At 42.1% G+C, this 21,300-nt stretch overlaps 1 protein-coding gene across 8 annotated transcripts in view; it reads right to left on the reverse strand.

Annotated features, from left to right (window-relative positions):
* ENOX1 (ecto-NOX disulfide-thiol exchanger 1) overlaps positions 1-21,300 on the reverse strand; it is a 579,844-nt gene that overhangs the window by 231,758 nt on the left and 326,786 nt on the right. The gene's annotated exons all lie outside the window — the stretch shown is intronic.

A 21,300-nucleotide genomic window follows, 5' to 3' on the forward strand; every position in this document is an offset into this window, starting at 1 on the left:
GGAAGACGGTCGTCTGTGAAATGTATTCGGGCGGGGGGTGGGGAATGGAGGGCAGAGGAAGAGAAAAGCAAGGAGCTATTCGCCGTGAAGCTGGTAAAGGAGTGTGTCCAGATTACAATAGCCAGCAGAGGCAGAGGGAAAGAATAGTGCGCCTCTCATAAAAGAAGATGGAGAGGATGTTGGGGCAGCAAAGAGACACAGTTGTTTCTTTTATTTCTATGAAGATAAATTGAACAGGCCACAGTTTGTTGGGTCTGGGTTTTCCCTAGCCTCACAGTGCACACGCACACACACACACACACGCAAACACACATACATCTATATGCACATATTTTTATTAAACTTTCCAAAGCACTCTTCTAGTAAAAACAAATAATAAAGCATTAAATAAAGCTGCAAAGGAAAGGGTCCCTCTATAGCCCGCTATTTATAAAATAACCTTCCCCCCACCCTTAAAAATGCAAAAACATAGCATTCATACATACAGAGTGTTTTTCATGCACACGTATTTTAAGTGCACATTCGGCAGTTCAAAACTGAAAGGCAAAACATACCACTTACGTGTGGGATCTGCGAAGTTTGAATTTTAAGTGGATTTGTTGTAACAGTTTAATTATTTCTTTTTATTTAGGTATAAACTTAGAAGTTTTTCTAACCCACGCTATTGGGTATTTTAGAACTAGATGTGACGGTCTGTTTGTGTGTGTCTAGTGCACACTTTATGAGTATAAGTTTAGTTCAAACGGAAGCTCAGATTTCAGTATTTCAAGGAATAGGTGGGTGATAGCAAATTGTTTCCATAGTCTCCACAAACACCTAGCCCTCGACCGGAGGGGCACATGAGATGGTGGGGAAAATTTTCCAATGGCTTGTTGGCAGATGATACATCATCATTCAATAGAAAACAATTCCAACTTTGAGAGCAAACTGCACTCAAGACAAATGCTTTACACCTTGCAGTGAAACTCACCTACCCATGGGGCGCCTGGGCGGCTCAGTCAGTTTAAGTGTCCGACTTTGGCTCAAGTCATGATCTTGCAATTCATGGGTTTGAGCCCCCCACGTGGGGTTCTGTGCTGCCAGCTCAGAGCCTGCAGCCTGCTTCCGATTCTGTGTCTCCCTCTCTCTCTGCCCTTCCCCCACTCATGCTCTGTTTCTCTCTCAAAAATAAACAAACATTAAAAAATTTTAAAAAACCCAAAAACTCTACTACCCAAATGAATTGAGACCTTGTTCACTTGTGGTGAATCAATTATTCACCACGGCAATGGATGCCATCAGACAACATTCTCACCATAGAAAATGAACTCAGGAACAAATACATAACAGATCTAAATGTCTGCCCTTTGGCTACCCACACACCAGCCATATTTCTATGATGAAACCTCACAGCACTTTCCCCTGTCTACCTCCAACCAGTTCAGATCACCACAGCAGAGTCCGGCTAGACTGTTCATTCTTTTGCTCAAATGGCCATGGAGTAGAGTTGTTTCAGATCGTTGCAAGGTCACCATTTGTCTTACTTATCTCCCTAAATGAAGTTTAGTTGGCTGGCTTCCTTCCAGCCTGGGTTCTCTCCAAATGGGCATTAATCACAACTTTCTGTCCAATGAGTCTGCAGTTCTGGAATATTACATCAAAGAACATCCCTTTACTTTGTAGGCTTTACAACTGGTACCTGACCTGTCATGTTTCCCCTTGCCTTTTTGCAACAGTATTTTAGGGATGCCGTTAGCTTTCCATGGCTCTATAACTGTCTGTTCCAAAGGCAGTTTTCTCCTCAGTGATTATAGTGTCACATGGGGGCATCAAACGTCCCAGGGGCCCATAGTGCCCACCCACACTTTCACGCCCATCCTAAACTAATGCTGTTCCATTGGGAACAGTAATGAACTGTTACCGTGTCATACAACAAATAAAAAACAAACAAAAAAAGTCATTGCTTTGTTGGCAAGATGTAAGATGGAAACCTGAATTTATCCCCTAATGAGACTCTGTGACACTTAATTTATTATATGCCTTCAATCTACCAACCAATGGTTTCAATGTCATACAACTTCATGTAGCTGCCATGTACCTAGAATGGTGACTCCAAAGTAAGTTGTATCACGTCTTAGGCATTTCCAAGAGTCTCAAGGAAGCCAGGCAATTTTTTAAAGAAATGTAAATTTCCTTGATGCTTGGAAGAAAGATGATATTTTAAATTAATTACTACCTACTAATTTATGAATGGTTGCAAGAGTAATTTTTATACTCTCCTAACATCTATCGTTCCTATTGAATACCTGCCTCTTTACATGACTCAAAGCCATAATGCCTAATTTATCATTCAAATCCATTTCTCTGCCTTAGTTTTCTTATTGCTAAACTATAGAAAAGATTGATCATGTTAATGGTGTTTACTTACACACAGAGATGTGGGGAGTTAAAAAATTATAGCTAATAAAGCACTTGGAATATAGTAGATGCTAATTATTATTATTTTATTTGGAAGTGTAGTGTTTCTATGAAGGTACCCTGGGATCTCAGTGTTCTACGGGATAATTATGTAATTAATTCTAAAACAGTGAGTAACACTTGATATTTCTAAAAGTAAATGCCCTAGTTTTCTATGCCACACCTAAATTGTAGCAGAATATTTCTTTATTTTCCACAAATCCTTTATAAAATAATACAATGTGAATTAAAAGATGTATGAATTTTCTTCTCTAGGCTATTCTTCTGTTTATGCAACTATGAAAGCTTTCAAGAAACTGATGACTAATTGTGAAATTAGCAGTTTGAATTTACAGCTTTTAGTAAGACAAGATCATCACAAAACCAATCGGATGTACAAAATGCCAAGGTTAATAATACAGCACTGTCCAGGGTTCAGATGAAATCTAACCTGTTCTTTGTTAAGGTATATGCACGTGCAAAATCTCCTACCCAATTTCATAACTGTTCAACAAGATCGATTTATGCTCAGGATTTCACCGGGCTACATCAACAGGGCAAATAATTTCTGAAACTCACCAAGCCTATGAAAATACTATTTTCCCCCATTCCTCCCTCAAAAGAAACAAACAAACAGACAAACAGCACAGCTTTTCTCATTGTAAATAACACAACTCTTGCTAACCCTGTCCAACTTTCACATGTCCCAAGGACACACACACACGCTATGAATAATAAAACCCATCTGTAACTGTCCACAAAGCATAGATTGCTATAAAATGGGGGTACAGATGAGTTAAGTATTGAAATTTTATTTTTTAAAATTTAACAGAATGATTTTGTTTGATGTTAAAGTAAATAATATATACTTATATGTTATTTATATGTAATAATTATATATAATTATAGTATGTTGATACATTTATAAAATATATTTAAAACTATATATAAACTGTATGTGTATATATATACACACACACACACATATGTTTTTCAAGTGAATTCAGTCATAGAAGAAAGGAAGGAAACTAAAAAGGAAAATAAAAAGAGAAAGAAGGAAATAACAAAGGAACAAAGGAATAAACCTCAGTTCCAGGGTCCAATTCCAAAGGCTGGAGGTTTGAAAACTAAAGAACACAAAAGGGGAAATTGTTGTTGGAAACTAGAACACAGACGAATTTAAAGTGTCAAAGAAAGACAATTTTTAAAAATGTTAGACCCTTCTAGATAAGCTTTTGGTGCACGTAACACGTCATTCTTCACGATCTAAGATTCCACACCTCCCTGGCAACCAATGTGGGGCCATCATCAGGTTACCGGGATGCTCCCCTTTTGTGAGGCTTCTTACAGCTGTTCTTTGAATGAGCTAAAATCTATAAATAACAGCATCTCCAGACCCATTAAACAGTACGTTAGTGTAATAAAGGCACATACGTACATATATGCTAAAGAAGTGATATCATTGGAAGAAAGGAAAAATTTCCATTTGGCACGTACTACAGAGGAAAGAAAGCAGGTCTGGCCATTTCTCAAACACAAAATATCATTAAGGATCTGAGCTTGCAACCTCCATTTTTTCCATTCTGTCTAGCAGCCAGTTTTAAACTACAAATCGTCATTCTTCCATGTTAGGGAGGAAACGGTTACTGAACGGATGATAAGGTTTTACCCAAGACACGTCTGTCTTTGAAAAACTCAACATTGAGAAAGAGAGACAGACAGACAGACAGAGGCAGAGACAGACAGAGAATATGAATGAGAGAGAAGGTTTCCTCTGAAATCATGAAATCAAACAAAATTACCAAATTTGCCAGAGACAACTCAACCAGCATGGGCATGAGAGGTAGATAAGTCCTTGGACGCATTACATTTTTAAGTGTAGAGAAATGACAGAGGTAAAATTACTTTGTTTTCAGGAAATCGATTCTTTTAAAAAATATTACATTTTATATTTCTAAATTGAACAAAATAATAAAAGAGAAAGCTTGAGACCTTAGGGATAAAGTATTTCTTTTTCCGTTAAAGACAGAAAAGGAAATAGGACCAGATACTACTATCATAATATGTAATTTCAAAGTCTGTATATAGGCAAGTTTTAAAATACAGGAGCTTCCACACTTAGATTACTTCAGCTTTTCTGAGAAGGGCAATATTATACCTGAAGGCTGTTTATGAAACATGTAATGGGTCAACTCATACCTCCCATTGATGGATATCCATCAACCACATACACAATATGTTGTCAGACGTTGTTTTCTACCTTCCAAAATACATCTAGCATAGGGAAAGTTATCATTGCTGACTCTGCTGCTGAGTGAATTATTAAAGGAAGCAATCTCATCCATAAACATAGGCCTGGATCCATTAAAACGAGAAGAGTCTCACTTTCAGCAAAGCTGAAAAAGCCTCACTTTTTCTAACGCCCTGAGGATTCGGGACAACCACACCCAGGTTCATAGAATATCAAGGTTCAAACCCTAGAGTTCCTTAATTCCAGCTTCCCCCAGATGTGGAAGTCCCCAAAATGTTACTGGCAGGAAACTGTTTCAGCCTTAACAGTTCACACATTCACCCTTCAGCTGAGCCCTTGTGGGGAAAATAAGCTCTTGAAGTCTGCTTCTGCAACCATGTGTGGCCCTGAGAAAGGGACTCTTCTGTCCCCTGAACAGGGACATTGAGGCATAACTGCCAATCAAGTAAGTCTCAGACAAGTTTATGAAAGTAAATATGGACACATTAGAGAATTCGCATTTTCCCTCACCTGACAAGTTTGTTTTCTGTTTGCACTCTCTGTTCTCAAGTTCCCAAACAGTCCTACTGAAGAGACAAAGTAAATACAATGCTATAACTACACAGAAGCTTCGATTGAGATGGCAAGGATGTGGGCTGCAGAGAAAGAGCAACGCAGAGACCAGGGGAAAGAGTCCTTTTGGAAGACGGGTAACACCTCCGAAATAGACTTTAGGTAGATTTCAGGCTTCGAAGATACATTCCTCAAAAGCGTGAGGTCTATAAACCATGGACACTGCCAATGATCAAAGAACAATTTTTAATGCATGTATAGTGTAGGTCACATGCTGGTCTTTTTGGCCACACTTACACACAGAAAGCAATTTCTGTAAACATTATTATCTTCTTATATAAGGGGAAGCAGACAGTATCATTCTATAATTTGTGCTCTTTTGTACTCAGTTTTTTCATTACGTACTCATTTTATACCTTGACCCAACCATGAAAAACATATTAAGCTACAAAGTGGAACATTTTAATTGTAGTGAGTGAATAACTGACCCTTAAATGGCTGCAAACTCTGGTAAATGAATGATCTGTTTTCAAAAAAAAAAAAAAAAAAAAAAAAAAAAAAAAAAAGCTTGATCAGAGCTCTTTAATCTATGGAAATCTACCTGCAATAAAATCCAGATCAGATCCTGACCAGCCTGAGCCAGTCGCCCATCCTGTTTAACATTTCTCCTAGTAGGGTCACAAACAACGTGTTGGTTACTCTTTAAACTAATGTGCTCTTTTTTTTTATTTTTTTTTAAAATTTTTTTTTTTTTCAACATTTTTTATTTATTTTTGGGACAGAGAGAGACAGAGCATGAACGGGGGAGGGGCAGAGAGAGAGGGAGACACAGAATCGGAAACAGGCTCCAGGCTCCGAGCCATCAGCCCAGAGCCTGACGCGGGGCTCGAACTCACGGACCGCGAGATCGTGACCTGGCTGAAGTCGGACGCCCAACCGACTGCGCCACCCAGGCGCCCCTAAACTAATGTGCTCTTAATGATGCCTTTGCAACACGACGGATGAAGTATTACCCTGCAGTCATGATCGCCCCAGGTATTCCAGACTCAGCAGGACACTCCGCCTCCAGTGGGGTGCCCTGGACCAGAGACCTTGTTTTCTGTTTCTCTAAATGACCACACACAGCCCTTGTTTATGGTCTAAAAGCAGTGAGTGGGATGGTGGGGGCCTTGGGTTCCTAGGGAGAGTCCTTTTCACTCCATGGGGCGTCATAGATGGTATCGTTATCTCGTGAGGGTGGGCTAGATGGAGCAAATGAATGTGCAGCAAGATATCCAACTGGGAAGTTCTAGGTTGAGCAGGGAGCATTCTGGGGAAATGGGTCAAAGCTTGGGTGCCATTGGCAGCGTTCACCGAGATTCAAACGGAGGTGCTCAGAAAGAAGAAGGCCTTCTGGGCCCGAAGATATTCAGGTTCCCAAGACGAGAGGTTGGGGGGTATACAGCAAGATGGGTCTAGCCTCTAAGGACATTCGTGACTCAGAATCTAATAGGAAGACTGTCTTAGTCCTTTCGTGGTGAAGGCTTTATGTTCTAACTGCTTTTGGAGGTCAGGATCATCCTCGGAGGTAAGGACTGACTGCACACAGTGATCTCAGCCAGGCTTCTGTGACACAGAAAGCTCCACGAAGGCTCTTGCCCCCAACAGGGGGGCTGGATAGATGCCGATGGGAAGGTTCCAGTGCTGAAAACAAGGCTGAAGGTCCCTGAAAAATGCTGCTGCCACAGCTGTAATTCCATCCTTGCTCTCTATCTTGGTTACAGATTTCCATACAAGGGTATAAATGCGCTACCCTCCACTCTATCTTCTCCCATTAACACCCCTTCTCGCTGTCAGTAGGAGGAGATATGTGCCTCGTAAGAATGTCATACAGAAATCCTTCCGTACAAGGGGATGGCATTTGGAGGACTAAGATCCTCAAATAGAATCTTTTCTCCTACTCCAGCCTTCCAGATCAACGACTCATCTGCCCCGGGAAAGTAGCCTGTTTTTCTAACTGTGGCTGCGTTATCAGTTAGGCACTGAAGGCACAGGGTGCACAATAATCTTGGAGAGCTGAAAACGTTTCATGTCAACATACAGTAAAACATGCATCACCAAAACCAAGTACTTATTTAATGAAACACCTAGAAATTTTGTATTATGGCAACTTCTCTAATTATCAAATTTAATAGTCACACAGACATCATTAGAGTTGAAAATCACTCACAAGTGGGGCTTTCTCATGTTGCAAAAAAACTCCTGAGTCTGCATAATCATGCAGAAACCAGAGCTGGTTTTAAATGAGAGGAATAACTTGTAGGCAGCTAACTTCAAAAGCAGAATTATAGAAATCCTGTCCAAAAGTCCTATAGACAAAATCATACTGCATGCCAGATACATTGAGTACATTGAGTGTATTTTGTATGTTAAATGCAACGTGGGGTGAGGCCTCCAAAAGCAAAGCCGAGCGGCGGCCATTCGAGTCTGCAAAAGTTTTAAATGGCTGTTGGGAGACGTTGTCTCCTTCCTGCCTACTACGTGTGAGATAAACAAAGCTAAATTTTCCCTTTACATTTGCCAACCTCAGTTCAGGATTAAACACCATCCCCGGTAACTTATTCACAGACGACTTACAAATTTATCAGGGGAAGGGAGGGGAGGGAGAAAAACTGACCCTAAAAAACAGGTATGAGAGAAAAACATCTGGTCCGTGTTACTGAATGCAATTTCATGTTAGCTTAAAGTCATCATATTTACTTATGGTTTTATTATTTATAAAAAAGAAATTATGCGGAATGTGCTTTGTGGGAATTACAGAATATTGCGATTGCTACCACGGTTTATTATTTTCCCAGCAAGATGGCTTAAACCCAACCTAAACAAATATTTTAAATGAATCCCCACCAGCACTATCACCTTTTTTTTCCCCTCTCTAGCCTTAATGAAAAAGATATCCTGCTCTTCAAGCTCTCTGATGTTCTTATTCGTGTGCAATTGTAAGTGTTACGGTTTATTATGAGATAATGTTTATTGTAAAATAATGACTCAGAAAATGCCCAGCACCCAGTGGTGGTAAAACAGCGCAGGGGATGTGAGGGCGTTTGAAAGTGGCAGCGGCTGCCAATGGCAAACATTCACCAGGCCTCGACCATTAATGCAATCAAAGTAATGACTTTATTACTTGCGTAATCAAGCAGACATGTGTTCACGTACTCGTCCAACATATCAACCTGCCACCATCTCTGCAACACAGAGAGTCTTGCTAATAACCTACAAACAAGGCAGGCACAGCAGAGACACATAATCACCATAAAACTAAATGCAGCGTCCTTTCCAGACTTCTCACGGTGTACCATCTCTGAATACGAAACTCTTCCTAACCAGAGACACCACCTTCATTCAGATACACTCCCCAAACCCTTGCTGCTGTTCTACCAGCCGACGCAACTGGCCTTTCTTTCCGGTAGGGCGATCTGCAGCGGTGGAATGCAACGACACGGTTCTTTGCCATCCGAGAGTAAACTCCAGTGTAGGTTAGGGAGATGGAAATAAATATTCCTGTAAGGACATTCTTATTTTCAAGGTATTACTATGAGCGCTAATATTTGTAATGAGTTCAAAAAGCAAAGTCTGTAAAGTCAAGGGAGGATGTCATTCCCTCAGCCCTTCCCCTAGAGGCACCCACTGGGAAAAGAGCTTATTATAGAACAGTCTCACACCTTTGATCTTATGAAATATCAACCACAACCTATGAGATAGGTATCATTAGCAACTTTCTAGAAGGATGAAAAGGTTCAGGAAGTTAAGACTTTGGATCATTTACCCAAGGTTGCAAAGCTAATGAATGGCAGAACCCCAAGATTTAGTTTGTTTTCGCCCGGGCCTATGTTGTTATAGATTTGGAGAACTGAGGTTTTCCCCCAACAAAGAGCCAGACTAGGAATCCCTCCTTGGTTTGACCGACTTGGTTGGACAGAGAAGTCTGGGGTAAAGGGTTACTTCCATCACCCGGGGACACAGTCACTCAGCAGATCTTTATTAAATACTTGCTGAATGAAGGCAATGTGCTTGAGATCAGGAATGTAATGGTGAGCAAGACACAGACCCAGTCTTCAAAGAGTTTGCAAATTAAAAAAAGCATTAGCTTGCAGTAGTGTCGCAAACTAGATACTTTTAGGAGCTTGCCTATCATAAGAAAACAACAACAACAATTAGATTCTGGATACAACTATCCATTAGTGTATTGCTAGGCTTACAATAAGGAAGGACGCTCACTAAGATTCCTCCCTTCACCCCTTCGGCCCTCTGCCGACCCCCACAAAAAAGGCAGGTAGGCTAAAACCAGGAATTGCTATGAGCAGTAGGTAAACATGAAGCCAGAGTTGCTCAAAGGGAAAATGCCAGGATCAGCATTGTGCCAGGACCAGGAGACCTTGCCATGCAAGGTAGAGCCATAGTCTGAGGATCCGCTGGTAATCAAGACCCGGAAGCTCTGTTGTCTTTGCATGGCTCTTCCCCAGTCCCCAGCAGCCATGTTGACCTCTGTACTTCAGTGACAAAAGTAGGCTCAAATGTGAACAAATCAGAAATCACTGCTGGAAAACATCTCAAAGCCAATGCTTTATTGAGAAGCACATTTTTCCTAAAGTCAGAATGTTAACTGTGCATTTAGAGAAAAGGCGAATGGGGCACAGACACCTAAGATGTCTACCTACAGTTGATGTGTAGCCTTAGAGGTTAGGTTTCACCTGTGAGTAAGTCTCACAGATGTCTTGGCTCAAACTGGGCTTAACTTTGTCAAAATGCATATATTGAGGGTAAATCTGTGATCTGAGCTGAGGATTTGGTGCAAGCATCATCACCACCAAAGATGCCCAGAACGGTTACCCCTGTGTGGGTAGCTCCTATGTGTAATTTCCAACCCACCATGATTTTACTACCTAACGAAATACAATACTGACAGATAAGGATGGCAAGATGGAGAGGCTGGTCATGGCCATCTGAACTGGACGGCTGGGAGGTAAAGGAGGGTTACTATTCCTTTCCTTACCCCTTTGTGCCCACACCTCCTCTCGCCCTACTTCTCTTACCTCTACCCGACATGGTGTCTCTAACACAGGCCATCTTGGTACAGTGGCAGCTGGTGACAAGGCAGGCCAGGGGTTCAACTGTCCACCATGAACAAGAGCTACAGTAGAAGCAGGAAGTGAAGGTCCTGCGTAGCTGGGTAAAGCCATGAGCTGAGTCAACCAGAAATCCCAACTTCTAATCCCTGGTCCCAGGGATCACCGACATATTGGAGGTGCTGGAGGCCCGAGGGCCTATGTTATTGTGAGACATACGCTTGAATCAAAGTCCCGCCATGGGCTTATCATCATCATCCTCATCATCACCCTTGTGGCAGTTACTTTTCAGCTCAGTAAGGATAGACTGCACCCCTGAGAACCCAGCTGGGGACTTCCCTCTTGCTCCGGCCTCTCCTGGAAAACTACACAGGGTAGCATCATAGCAAAGCTCCTGCCACAAGTTCCCTGGGGTCCGTTCCCTGAACTTTCCCACCTTATGCCTTCAGTTCTCATCTAGCGAGTCATTTCAGGGGCTAACACGTAATGTCCTTCGGAAGAGCTGAAAGAAAGGACTCCTCACTGGCAACGCTGTCAGATATTTTGGTAGTTAAAATCCAGATGCCTTCAGGCAGGTTCTCATAAAGGAATTCTCTCGATTTCAAAACAGCAGCAGAAACTCCACCAAGGGCAGCTTTGTGAACATGTCTTCACATCTGCTATTCCCACCTCCCCCCACCGAAAAGTGCATATCCTGGTCTTTCTGTTTTTTTTCTACCAGTATTTTGGTTTTAATTCATTGCTGGTTCACGTGACACCAGAATAATAAATTAGGTGGCTTGACTCTGTATGTGGTAGCGGCTTGGCAGTAACATTGCCGTTTTGGTCTGTAAATTCCTGTGGTCCAGCAGATCAAACGGTGGGAACAACTTGTAGTGGCATCTTAAACATTTTTTTAACATTTATTTATTTTTGAGAGACAGAGAGAGAGAGACAGAGCATGAGTGGGGGAGGGGCAAAGAGAGAGGGAGACAGAATCTGAAGCAGGCTCTGGGCTCTGAGCTGCCAGCAGAGTCCGACGAGGGACTCGAACTCATGAACCGTGAGATCATGGCCTGAGCCGAAGTCGGACGCTTAACTGGCCAAGCCATCCAGGTGCCCCAAACTTGTAGTGGCATCTTAATGTCCTAATCCAATAAAGGAAATTCAGAACGATGGCTGACAACGGCAGGGACCTTTTGGATATGTTATCTGTTGTTAGAACACACACCTGGGAACCAAGCAGATGACCAGGCCATTTTAAGAAGGGCGGGAAAATTAAAGAGAAAATGTGAGTTAATACTGAAAAGGCAACGCAGGATAAAATAAAGGGTACAGTTGTGTTCTTCCCGTCAGAGCTGAATGGAGCACAAATTGTTTCTGAATTTGCAAGCTCCTTGCTGAGTTGAATTGCCAAAATAAGTTCACGTGAGGAGAAAAGGTGACTTCTAAGATAACACAATGGTTGTAAATATAAGTGAAATCCAGAAAAGTACACTTCCTCCATCCCATGTGATCACGGTTCTGTTATATGCAGTCAGGTATCCTTATTTTATACTCTCCTCTAGTATTCTTGTACTTGTATATTCTTTTTTTTTTTTTTTTAATTTTTTTTTTCAACGTTTTTTATTTATTTTTGGGACAGAGAGAGACAGAGCATGAACGGGGGAGGGGCAGAGAGAGAGGGAGACACAGAATCGGAAACAGGCTCCAGGCTCTGAGCCGTCAGCCCAGAGCCCGACGCGGGGCTCGAACTCACGGACCGCGAGATCGTGACCTGGCTGAAGTCGGACGCTTAACCGACTGCGCCACCCAGGCGCCCCCTGTACTTGTATATTCTTGACCCAAATCAATGAAAGCTTATAAAGTATAAACCAACAGGGCCTCAACACGGAGGCTAACCAAAGCATTGCCTGTCTGATCCATTGCCTCCAACAGCACGCACCATGTTAACAAGTGGTTGTGTGTGGGACTTAGGTCTTGCCAATGTGGGTGGAGAGGTGTTCACCGATAGCAAGCTGCTGACTCTTCAGTTTCCTCCCTTTATCTGAAACAATCGCCCAGCTATTAGTTAATAGCACATTGAAAGTTTGCTGAGAGGGAGAGGTTGAAGTTAACAGAAGACTGTTTGCCCCTGTCCTTTTACTTTCATAAACCGAAACAAAGTCCGGAATCTCGGCATCTTTGGTCAGGAGGTTTTTCTATTTATATTCATAATTTCTTTCTTTCGTTTCTTGTTTCTTGTTTTTCCTTTTCCTCGGAGATATGGGTGTTTTAAAATTCTGATCAGAATTGGCAGTGGGAAAAGAGCTGGGGAAATTATGATACTCTAGTATTTCTGTGACACATTCACAAACCCTATGAATTTTTAACGAAGGAACAATGTCCACAATTAGATTTGAAATGAGGTTTTCTTTGTAGGCACGCTTATGGTAAGTGGAGTGTGAGTGGATTTTACTTTATATTCAGTAAACGATACCAAATGCAAAAAACACCGCGATTTAATAGAAAATAAAAGCAAATTGTTGATTGTTCACAGGTCTTTTTTTCTTCTCCTAGATTTACAGAAGTGTGGCAGTTTTTAAAACTGTATTTCATTTTATTTAAACACCAATGAACTTGATGGCACAGAAAAAGTCATGACCTAATGCTGCTGTCCTTTTGTTATTGTATGGAGAAGTTTTTATTTGTCTGATTTGTTTTAAACTGTCAAAAATTTTTTTCTAAAACTTTGGGGAGAAAGGTATTACGCTTCCCCATTTACAAACTAATCAGGTCAAATGAATATTAAAAAAATTAAGAGCGTAGAACATAAGGAAATAGACTGGGGTGATGGCTACTTAATTTGCATCTTGAGGCTAAAGCTTAACTCTTGTCTTCCTATGGCTCAGGTTTCTAGCATCACAGAAACATACACAAACAGCTTCTATCACTGTTGGATGACATGCAAGGTGCTTCAGAATCTGCCTTCTGGTCACCTCTGCGAGCCCATTTCCTACAGTGTCCCTTCTCTTGGGGCCCCCAGGACACAGACCTTGCTTACTTTTCTTGAGCCTTCCAAGCTGGATGCTCTCTCAGTGACGGCGTGCCTGTGGTTCCTCCAGATGCCTGCACAACCACCTGCTCTCTCCCTTTAGGCCCCTCTCTGCTGAAATGTCACCCTCTGCAGACAGGCCTTCCCTGACCTACCTAAAACCAGTTCTTCCCTCCTTCTACCGGCCTTCTTTTTTTTTTTTTTTCCTCTACAGGATTTCTCAGCAACTGAGGTTATAGTACCTAATTATGTCTTGATCAGTTGGTCTTCCGTAAGGGCAGGCTGACTTAAAAAAAAAAAAATTGTGTTTGGGCGCCTGGGGGTATAAGTCAGTTGAGCGTCCAACTCTTGATTTCGATTTCATCTCTGGTCGTGATCCCAGGGTCGTGGGACCGAGCCCTGTGTTGGGCTCTGCACTTGAGCGTGGTGCCTGCTTGAGGTTCTCTCTCTCTCTCTCTCTCTCTCTCTCTCTCTCTCTCTCACTCTCTCTGCCCCTTTCCCTGTTTATACTCTCACTTTCTTACAAAAAAGAAAAGAAAAGAAAAGAAAAAAGGCACCTGGGTGGCTCAGCTGGTTAAGCGTTCGAATTCCCCTCAGGTCGTGATCTCACAGCTCAGGAGTTTGAGCATCGGGCTCTGTACTGACAGCTCAGAGCCTGGAGCTTTCTCCAGATTCTGCCTCTCTCTCCCTGTCTCTGTCCGTCTCAAAAATAAATAAACATGAAAACAAATTTTTTTTAAAGTTATGCTTTTTCTGCTAAGTCTCCGTCAGCCAATATAGCACCTGGTACACGGGATCCTCCTTTCCCCCTACACAAATTCACTTAATAAATGTTATGAATGTGTTTGTACACACACACACACACACACGCACGCACGTGCGCGCGCGCTCACCGTATTAACCATGTCTCTTATTTTCTGTGTTTCCCGATGCTTTTGACGTCTACAGCCTTGCTGGTACTGGAGGGACTGTCCCCTTCTGGGGCTAGCCAATTCCTAGAGACAGCAAACAACCCACCCGAAAGCACAGTCTTCAAATGCGAACCTACCAAACCAGAGCTCCCGTACTCAAGTGTCTCCTTTTGCGAGGGGCTCACACACCATACCGCTCCCCCCACCCCTGCCCTAATCACCCCAGGGCCAGGGTCCAGACAACTAGAGCTGAGCTAACCTCTGTACCCCAGGGCTTGCCGTAATTAATTCACACTAGTCAATCCCAAACCTGCTTACGCCGCTTCACTCATTCCTTCCCTCAGAAACCACCAGAAAGCCTCTGGCTCACGTTTGCCTCTCGCTCCCTCAGCCTCCTGACTGATCTTGGTGTCCCCGCTGTGTGGCCCAAGGGCTGTGTAGCATGCTCTCGAGGAGCCGCGAGGAACAAAATACCTTTTCACTGTAATCTTCTTGGGGTCACCAAACCTAAATAACGGCAAAGCCTACATTTTCTTTCTTTACTTACTTATTTATTTTTAAGCTTACTTATTTATTTTGAGGGGGGCAGTGAGGGGCAGAGAGAGAGGGAGACAGAAAGAATCCCCAGCAGCCTCCACGCGGTCAGCACAGGGCCTGGCGTGTGGCTCGAGCTCGTGAACCATGAGATCATGACCTGAGCCGAGATCAAGAGTCCAACGCTTAACCAACGGAGCCCCCTAGGTGCCCCTAAAACCTACGTCCTACACATACAAATTCACTGAATGCCTCAAACAAGTCAAGTTCACCGCATCATCAAGGAAAATGACAAAGCCATCACCAGGAGTCATGACTGCCCTGGGCTCATTGAGACATAAAATGACGGTGATGTTTTAAAGATTTGTATGCAATTTAGCTCTCATCTTGGCTCTGAGATTAATTTATGAATTGTTTTAGTGGTCATTGTCGTTGGCTGCTACTTTGACCTTCAAGCTTTTTGTTTTATTCGTTTTGTTTTGTTTTAGATCTAAACGCCATTATTAACTCAAGGGAACAGCCTCCTGCCTTGTACTTTTTGCCAGAGACAAATAATTAATGCTAGACACCGAATACCAATACATTGTCAATAAAGCACACACGAGTTTATTGCCTTCGAATTCAAGGAAATAATAAGTCCTCCCCATAATTTTCTAAATTATAACAAGCTTAAAAGTAGCAAGGACACGTTTCCATGACTTGAAGCACTCAGTCAGCTTTTTGATGAATGTTAGGACACAGCTGCTCTCTTTTCATTCCAGAAAAATGTAGTTCACGTTGTTCCGTGGCCCACTGGTCAGGTGCCTCGATGGCCTCTGCTGGAACACACCTCAGGCAGGGCTAAGCAGGGGCCTGATCGGCGTGGCAGCCGTAGAAACTGATCCTGGGAAACTGACCTTTGAGTCACCCTCGCAGTGAGCTCAGAGGAATGTGCTGGGTGGTTACCCGTTACTTGCCCCTGGTCGGGAGGAAAGCCTGAGGCTGGAGTCTTTAGCACTGTAGGGATAGGCCAGAAAGGCAGAAAGACAGCCACAGGAATGGCAAAGGGAGCTTCTAGAATGAACTGAAGGGAGCCTAAGACCTGTCAGTTGCTGTCTTTGGCAGGAGGGCCCTCACTGGGATCTGATAGCCAGGGAAGCTTGCTCTCTGAGGGGAAAACCGCCACGGACCCTCCCGTCTACGCAGCTGTGTGCATGCGATCAAACTCATGCCTCCTGTACTTAGGTTACACAGCTCTGTCCAGCCCCGGCCGCCCTGCTGACACCCACATACTCCCTAATAGAAACACCTGACCCTGCTTAAGGCGTGAGTAATAATAAGAGAATAATTTTCAGAAAACTTCAAAAAGGACTTAAGACTGTGTTCACACTCTCCGAAAACGTGCCCTCCAAATACATGCAAGGATTAGGAATTTACATCAAGGGAGACAGGAGTGCTCTCTCTAGGACATCAGCTGTGGCAAAAAAAAAAAAAACAAAAAAACGCTGGTGTCCACCGTCCAACTGCAAAACCGGATTTTGACAACCAGTGCTCTCTGTGCCTCTCTGGCCATTTCACAAGCCCCAATTTTTTGTGGTTATTTTCTCTGTGGGTCTACGTGTTTGTGTTTTCTCTCCAACGTGTTTCCCAGATGTTTAAAGGCAGGAAGTAATCTGAATGATCGACCTCTTAGCATAGTACCTTGTACACAGCAGACAGACCTCTGCTACGGGTTTGTCTGGTCACTTAGCATGATCTCACCAGGAAACACCATTTGTTTTCCTTTTTTTAAGTAGGCACTACGCTCCACATGGGGCTCGAACTGACGGCTCTGAGATCAAGAGTCCCACGCTCCACTGACTGAGCCAGCCAGGTGCCCTGTTTTTCTTTCTCGTTAGTCTAACTCTGGAAACCAACGGGCCATATTGTTCTGGCCAGAAAGCTTTGGACCCGTGGCAATTTCAAACTCGGGACTTTTAGCAGCTTCGCACGTTAGAAACTACCAAGATGCGTTAAGAGGCAGGGTGGTCTTCTGGACAGAACATGGCCCGACCATCTGGACTTACTCCATTTAGCAACAGAATATGCATAGCTTTCTCTGCTTCCCAATCCCAAGGCAATGCCACAAACAGGTGGGAGACGAGAGACTAAGGGAAGCCACCTCCCCCTATGATAGGCTCTTGGCACCTGTCCTCTCTGCTCAGCTACCAACCACTGCAACCAGCATCAAATTCAGTTAAATACCGTCCTTTAAAAAAGGACGCTTCAGTCTTTTGAAATGTGTGGGGATAATTATGACTCACATGTTTCAAAACATTAACTAATGTCACTCGTACAACCTATATACTTCACTTCTTTTTAAAAACACACAAACTATTACATGCAATTGGTATTCTGAAAGGTCTTGTAACATATGCTTCTTTCTAATACAGTGGTTAAGGAAAATTTGTGCCTACTAACCACTCTTATTTCCATTTACAAAATGCTATGTCTCCATAATACCTAGGAGGTCAGTCATTAGAGGTTGCAACAATATTTAAAAAAAAATTATTATAGAAATGTGCGGTGCAGTCTCTAGATGCTGCAACCAATGATTACTGTAGAAATGTGCGGTGCGGAGAGAGGAAAGAGGAAAGATGTTACTTTTATCTGGAGGGTTAAGAAAGTACGAGAGAGAAGAAAACTACAGGCTGAGTCTTGAGGGATAAAAAATACCTCGATAGGAAGAGAGAGGGGGAAAAGCGGCAGCTCAAGAAGGAAACGATAAACCCAAATGTGTGAAATCAAGAGTTGGTGGAGACCACTGAGCGGACGAGCTGCGCCTCTCCTCACGACCTTACATTTAAGTGGAGTTATTCAGATGCTCTTGGTTTCCATATCTATGTAATGACAATGATAGTTTGTATGCCCTAAAATGTTGCTTGGAGAAAGATGTCGAGGAAGTTAAATTCATGCTTCCTAAGTAAAATGTTTTCCTACATAAAGATGCTAGTTTATCAACTAGAAAACTAAAGTAAGTTTTGTAAAAGACTAAAGAAATCAGGAAGGTCTTGAGAATATAAATACACATTTACTCACCAACTCATGAAATACTAAAACTAAGGTTTCACTGCTCAAAGCGCAATAAAAGAAATCATTTTACTAGAAAGAAAATAAAGCACATTTTTATAGCATAGAAAGTAATCTGAAAATTCATTAGACAAGAGGCCAAAAAATATATGAAATACATACTTTAAGAGCGTTTTAAATAAAGTCATGGAGCATAGATTTATAATGGTTTAACTAAACCATGTTAAGAATGGCAGGATTCTGTTCACAACCTTTGAGGACAGGAAGAACCGTATAATAGCCTTAATATGGATAAGTTGCAAAAAAGAAAGTCTCAATAACAACACGAAGATGACTGAACTCTTAGAAGAAAGTTACTATACAAGCCCGGTGTTCATAATAGTGAGGATAGAGAACATGAATTCTAATCAGATCCATGCCATTGACTTGTGAAAAACATTTTAAAAGTTCAGCGAAAAGGTAAGTATGCTATGAACACAGAGGTATCAACTCTAATAGAAAGGAGATTCTGAAAAATAAAATTTTGATCATATAACTCTATAGTCATAATCTTAGAAGGAAAGGGGATACCGCTACAGAAATTGCTATGTCTTTCCAAGAACTGCTCTGATGAGTTCTGATTCTACAGAAATAGAAATAAATGGAAACAATGACACAAAAGTAAAGACAATCACAAAAGTGGGAAGAATTCTTAGAAGAATGCAAGAGAGACCTATACCCAGTAGGAACGAAATTGAACATTTTGAAAAAATACCAAAGGTAGTACATAGAACATATTTAAGCATATGTGAAGAGGGGGACAAGGACAAATAGAAATGCTTTTGGGGAAGGCCATTAAAAATGTACAACAAAGATGAAAGAACTGTTCAGTTCCCGTTTTGTGGGTCTCCCTCGGCAAGCAAAAAACCCCCATTCATTGGAAAGGGTATAATAAACCACATGGGCATGGAATTTCAGCCCAGGCGGTAGGGGCAGTGGGGAGAGGAGAGACACTAGAGATGCCATCAGATAATCTCAGAACAAGAAGCACATGTGAGGCTGAATCTTGGAACCTACATGATACGATACTAGGTTAGATGCCACCCACTTTCCTTCCCTGTAAATCTGAGTTTGCAGCTTTATTAAGCTTAGGTCAATTGACCCTGAGAACTTAGTGCAATATTGAAACTGCTCATAACAACTACTAGAATTCCAAAGAGTTGGTGTCAGTTTTGGAATGACCACTTACTATGTGACCTGGGGGAAAAAAAGAGAAAGGTTGAGGGTAATCTTCACATATTAGAAGGAAAGGGAATACAGAAGGTAGATCAGATTAGTTAAGTGATACACCAAAGGATGGATTGAATACAAACAGGAAGGGATATGGCAAACCCATTTCAGGTTCATTCATTCTTTTCCCCACTGACTCAGTGAATATTTACTTAACTCCCTATTGTGTCGCACGGTTTTAAGTTCTAGGTAAACAAAAATCTCAGGCCAAAGAAGACTGGCCTAGTCAGATCGGGCAATATATAAGTATGTATGTAGACAAATGCGTACTTTAATTAAAACATGGGTTAAGGGGCGCCTGGGTGGCTTGGTCGGTTAAGCGTCCGACTTCGGCTCAGGTCATGATCTCACAGTCCGTGAGTTCGAGCCCCGCGTCGGGCTCTGTGCTGACAGCTCAGAGCCTGGAGCCTGTTTCAGATTCTGTGTCTCCCTCTCTCTCTGCTCCTCACCTGTTCATGCTCTGTCTCTCTCTCAAAAATAAATAAATGTTAAAAAAAAATTAAAAAAAAAAAAAACATGGGTTAAAATAAAGGACAGAGAGGAAGAAACAACCAACTCTCCCAGTGGAAGTGATTTTGGATTTTCTTTATGGATGACTGAAGGTGAAAACTGGAGGGATAGTAACAAGAAACAAAAAGTGTTTCAGGCATCAACAACACTACGAGCAAAGACACTCAAGTGAAGAGAACACTGCATGTACGGAAATGAGTGTTTTTGTTTGACTATAGCTTAAGCGGCAAATGGCGGGGAGTGAAGTTGAAAATATAGGTGGGAGAATGATCGGGAGTTTGATGTCCATAGGCAATGGGGCCCTAATAGAGTATTTTAAATTGGGAGTGACAGGATCAAATGATAATTCTTAGAGTGATGTAAAAGGTAAGCTCACGGTGAGAGAAGCTTGAAGAGGTTAACCTATTCTGATATAATTACTAGGGACCAGGCCAAATACAACAGTGGCAGAGGAGATAGAGAGTGAGAGTAGATTAGATACATTTCTGCAGACAGAGAGACAGGACTTGGTGGGCAATTGGAATATGGAGGTAATGGTGCAAGAAGGTAATATTCAAAAACTATTCCCAGGTTTCTGGTTGGTGGATAAAAACAGGGGATTTCTGAGGCACAAGAGCAGTTAAATATTACTTCAGCTCCAAAGGAGGAAATTGTGAGCTTTCTATAGAGTAATCAATTGTTTCCATTATTGAACTTCTATATCCAAGCATGCTGTCCCCCAGGCAGATATTGGATTCTCCTGATAGCAACGGTGCTAGCCTCTGTGTTTGGCACACAGTGATTCTTGGCCTTTGAAGGACATTGGAGTCACTCGAGGAGGTCTTTGTAAATATATCTGGACTCCACCCTCAGAGTTTTAAACCTTCAGTGCATCTGATGTGAGGTTCCAGGCATTTTTAAAAACATCTCCAAAGGACATTCTGATGTGCATCAAAATTTGACAGCCAATATAGGATACAGTCAATAAGTAACTGATGAATTAATTAGAAGAAGGAAGGAGGGCGGGGAGGCTTTCTGAAGTTTTTGAAGAAGCAGCTGGTTGGCTTACACTCAACTGTACGGTGTCAGTAGGAAAGTCTGCAACGTGACCTTTCATATTTTCCAATCTTAAGGATTCACGGATGTGATGCTATGGTGTCCCTGGCTTCAAGTCTTGAAGAGACAGCACTGGCTCAGGGATCACTGGTCTGCCTCAATGGATCTTTCTCACATCTCTTGTGTTATTAACGGCCATCCTGACTTCTAGCAACACATTCTTTAACTTTGTAACATTTTATGTATTTGCCCCAATGCCTGCCTCTTCTCCTAGACTGGAGATCCATGAAGGCAGGCATGCTGTTTCTTTTGCCCACTATTGTGCACCCAGCATTTACCTGGAAAAACACAGGTTATTGAGTAAATAAATGAGCAATGAACCAAATTTTTCTTACAAAAAAATTTTAGGCTACATTGTGTCACTTTCAATATGCCTACAGATACAGACCTGTGCATGAGTGTATTATAGACCCAGAAAACAGTTTCAGAAATAAGAACACACACAGCTACAGACATTTTAAGATTTTTTTTTTACCTCAAGAAAACATTTTGCTTCCAAAACTTCAGTATTATATAACACAGCTCCTTATATAAAATAAATCAAATTTAAAATACGGAATAAATATCTAAAAGGAT

Source organism: Neofelis nebulosa, chromosome 1, assembly GCF_028018385.1.
Source record: "Neofelis nebulosa isolate mNeoNeb1 chromosome 1, mNeoNeb1.pri, whole genome shotgun sequence".
NCBI classification, from domain to species: Eukaryota; Metazoa; Chordata; class Mammalia; order Carnivora; family Felidae; genus Neofelis; species Neofelis nebulosa.